General features: G+C 46.8%; 1 non-coding gene across 1 annotated transcript; it reads right to left on the reverse strand.

The window, feature by feature from the left end:
* Nucleotides 1-2062: 2062 nt before the first annotated feature.
* Nucleotides 2063-2145, reverse strand: trnal-uaa (transfer RNA leucine (anticodon UAA)). The gene has a single exon. It is a non-coding gene; the product is annotated as a tRNA-Leu (tRNA).
* Between the last annotated feature and the right edge of the window lie 2407 nt (nt 2146-4552).

The following is a 4552-nucleotide window of genomic DNA, read 5'->3' on the forward strand; positions in this document are numbered from 1 at the left end:
TTTTCCGTAGGAGAAATTAATCAGAGTATTCTGATCGTTCTTTATCTCGATATGCAAATTCTGTAGGCTCTGCTTGTTCACCGGTACGTACTGCAGCTTGTGGAACGGCAAAGTGACTACGTCGCCGAACGCACCGTCTATTTTAACGGTTCTGAGGAGCGGGACTACAAATTCCCCCACGTGCTGCGGTTCCACGATGTTACAGTAGACGTACATATTGTAGAATCCCGCGTGAATGTCGCCCGGGTAGGGTGAGGTCGACCCGCTACCTCCTCCTAGGTTATACCACTGACCCGGCTCAAAGCCCAGCATGTAGGCCAGAGTAGGTTTAAATTGGATCTTGTATTTATGGTTTCCCGTCATATTAACCCTTCGTGTAATCTCGCTGTATGAGAAGGAAACTTCGGTACCTAATTTTTTTAACGTAGCGTTGATTTCTGTCACAATCTGTTTCAGAGATTCATAATAGCCCACTTTAATTTTCCGAGGAAAAAGGTAAGGTAGGTCCACTAAAGGATCGGCCTCTCTCTTTGCCTCCGCCTCCGTATCCCGCAATTCAAAAGTATTATCCGGGTGTGTAACATTTCGCCACGTGTAACAATACATGATTTCAGCCAGAGCTACTTCGTAAGGCCCCCGTAGCTCTATAGGTCGCGAGAGCATCACGGTGTAATCCGAACTCTGGTTATCGGGGAAGATGGAGAGACAAGAGTTTGACGGTAGCGTGAGGTAAAAAGAGGGGCGGGCGTCCATTTTCTTTTTTTTTCTTTTTTTTCTCTTTTTTAAAAAATTAAACCTGTATCAAGTCCGACCGCGGTATCCACGAATCGAACCTCGAGGGCCAACCCTGCCAATGTACTAAAATCCACTTTTTCCCCTTTCTGTCGGTCTTTGAGCCTATAACCTTCTCGACCTTGAACGCGCGTCTCGGAGATATTTTGACTTTCTGCAGCTCCGCTTCATAGAATGTTCCCTCGAGTATTTCACCGCTCACGTCCCTCAATTTATATACCGGTGGGGATCTGGGTACACGTTCGCATATGACAAAGTACTCGTCCGTAAATGTCTGCTCGTACTTTTTGTCAAATATCTGACTGTGCTTGGAGACTCTCACAGTGTCCCCTATGTTAAACTTAAAACGTGGCCGTGTGCTTTTTTTCTTCAGGGGACCGTATAGATTATCAAATACTAGATGAGCATTATCGGGCCTGACCTCGGCAGGTTTCATTTTAATAGCGCTGTGAAATGACTGGTTGTACCCCTTTATTAGATCGTCCAACACGTCCACATATCGCCGGGTGTTTTTAGCCGTAGAGTACCTGTACATCCTCTCTTTTAACGTTCGATTAAATCTCTCTACGACGGAAGCTTTAAGTTCACTAGCCGTAGTGAAATGGGTGATTTTATGAGTTTTTAAAAGTTTCTGAAAAGTCCCATTTAAAAACTCCTTACCGGCATCCGTCTGTAGCTTGAGGGGGACGCCCCCCTCGGTTAAAATAGAATCAAAGGCCTCCTTTACAGCTTCCCCAGTCTTGTTTCTTATAGCACGCGCGTAGGCTTTTTTAGAAAAAACATCAATCACCGTAAGGAGGTATTTTAATCCCTCGTTGTATTTGGCCAGCCCTTGCATGTCGCATAAATCGGCCTGCCACTGATACATGGCTCTCGGAACAAACACTCTGTTCCTGGGGAAATTCTTTTTAACCGGTTTATGTAAAGTATAACTGTCTTGCATAGACAGCCAGTCTCTGATGTCATCAGCAGCCACTTTTTTCCCCGTATCTTGCTGCACGGCTCTCTGCAGTCTGGAGACACCTCCGTATGACCCCGGTTGGCTGGGGTCATAGTACGAACTGCTCAAGACGCGAGCTGTAGTCTTGGCAACAGACATGCTTTTCACACACTGAGTGGGGGGAGAGCGGGGTGCGGCGTTTTATAGCTGACTGTGGATGGGGGTTGTTAAGAGACTGAGTGAACATCAGTGAAATTTTGTGTGTTTTTTCTACATTTAACCCATATTGTGTAGTTTGTTTTTTAATTATTATTATTTTACAAAAGCGTTTAGCTGGGGTGGGGATCGAACCCACGCGGACATACGTCCATTGGATCTTAAGTCCAACGCCTTAACCACTCGGCCAACCTGCTCAGCATTTTTACCCGTTATTTTACAAAGACTATTACAACGGTATTCAAGTTTTAATTTTTTTTTATTTTTGCAATTAGTGAAAGATATATATATATATTTTAAAAAAGCTGGTATACAATTTGTGAAGGTTACATTTTCAAAATGCAGGTATACATTTAGTTACAGCCGTGACAGTTGTTGAGGTAGATTAGCGATGTCACATGCAGTAAAGTGGATATAGTGGCTTTTTCAACGATACATGTATGTAGAGTAGAAAGCATCTGATTAACATCGATAGGCTGCTTATCATGAAATTTAGAGGTGACTACATCTACTATTAAAGCGTAAAATACAAAAATGTGATTACAGTCAAATTCATTGTCAGGAATACAAGATAGACAAGCGCGTATGAGACTTTCGGGGGAATGTCTTTCACCCTCTGACATCAGTTGAGTAAGTAAATCCATCCCCCGCTGATAATTTTCTCCGACTTGAGAAATCTCAAATAACACTCTATGAAAGCAGCAACAAGCATAATCATCCCGACAATCACTTTTATCAATAGCACGCAACAATAGTGGACTAACTTTTTCTAAAAAAACATTTAACATAAACCGCCGTAAGGGTCTGCTGATACCGTTCCCCATCGCAAGATGCTTTTTGTTTTAGTCTCGGGCCTCCCAACGAGTCAGAAATTCTTCTTCCAGGATCTGCTTAAACGCTGGGTTCTGTTCAAACAGATCTTGTTCCAGTCGAGTGATTTCCACCATGCCGTTGCGGGCCTCACGCAGATCGTACAGGATAGCTTCCACGGCCCCCTCCAACCTGCCGGCGGCCGCTCGGATGCCCAGGGTCGATAGAACGTGGGTCAAGGCGGGTGTCAGCCGATCGGTCCAGAGGTCACGCAACACAGAGTCAAAGTGTATGTAAAAGTAATTTCTGCCTGGAGGAAACAGACAAGGGTGTTGTCTCTGACTGGGGTGATCCACTTCACAACCGTAGCAGTTTCTCTCTTGATGCTTCCTGATGACTGAGGTTAAAAGGCCCACTATCATAGCCTTAATACAAGCCAACATCCCACGGCAGAGAGCCGGTCTGGAGAGAAGCGTGCAGATCTCAGGCGTCGGAGGGTCCTCTCCAGGATCAGAGGCCGGTGATGATGGGGGGGTTGGAAGGAGCTCCCCGGGATCAGAGGTCAGGGTTGCTGCTGGAGCCTCATTGTCCCCGCTTTCACCGTCGCTATAATTTGCTGCTGCTGCTGCTGCTGCCATGATGTTTGTGAAAAGGGGTTGTAACAGAGTCCACTTTATATAGCGACGGTGGGTGAGGGGGTGAGGGGGGTCCTTACGGCGTAGGTTTTGTCATCTCTTGCATCTGCTTACGCCCCCGACTCTCCTTAAACATCGCTTGGTAGTAACCAGACTTTTCTTGAATCATCTGCATCCAAATCAGAAACGGTATTCTCAGGCCAAAACAGTCGCATTTAGGCCACTGCCATATATTCACCATTCTCTTGTCCAGCTCCCCGGTCACGTCCCACTTCATAATGGTGGTACGCTGTTTACGAGCATCTCTATAGTGCATCTCCATTCTTCCAGTCTCGACCTCAAGGTCGGGGTCGGTGCTCTCCTCCATCATCGGGGTAACGACAGTCTTCAAGTTTCCCCATTCCGTTTCGGAAAAAGTCACCAGATACGGGTCGTCTTTCGGGGGGTCTGGGCCGTCTCCGGTGACCTGAAAGACGCGCAGTTCCTCCGCAACGTTGTCAAAGAGGCAGACCAGTTTATTCCCGTTGGGCAGCTCCCAGATAGCCCTCGGGTCTTCCGACGGTCGCATCATAGGTACCCGTCTACGTGCCGTATGAATCTTCCTGGGAGCCCCCGGAGGCTGCATAATGGCCTCCTGCTCCTGTTGAGTCTTAGAAGGTGAGGTTGAATCTTTCATTTCGGAAGTCCCAGACATGTCTGTATTTTTTGAAAAGATAGAGTTGGCCCTGCAGCGCGAAGCTCCCTATATTCTACACGGCCTGCTCGTGGGGGCGTGGTACGGATGAAGATGATGCCTCTAGGAGGAGGAAAAGGCCCCCCGCTCGACGTAATACAATTTAATTGTCTCTGTCACCCCATATCTGCACGGTCATGTATGACAAACAAAACTATAAACAGAATTTACTGGCGGGCAAATTGTCAGACTTGATGTATGACCAGGTGGTACGGCCTTGATGATGCTACTCGTGCCTGTGTAAGAAAATTATCTGTAATTTGGGACGTATGTGAAAACAAAACTTTAAACAGAATTTACTGGAGGGCAAAAGTGTCAGACTCGATGTATGGCCCGCGTGGCCGGGTAGGGGGGCGCCTCGATGGCCAGGTGGCACGGCCCTGCAGAATTTACTGGCGGACAAATTGACAGACTCGATGTATGTCT

The sequence above is a fragment of the Brienomyrus brachyistius genome, unplaced genomic scaffold (genome assembly GCF_023856365.1).
Source record: "Brienomyrus brachyistius isolate T26 unplaced genomic scaffold, BBRACH_0.4 scaffold40, whole genome shotgun sequence".
In the NCBI taxonomy this organism is placed as follows: Eukaryota; Metazoa; Chordata; class Actinopteri; order Osteoglossiformes; family Mormyridae; genus Brienomyrus; species Brienomyrus brachyistius.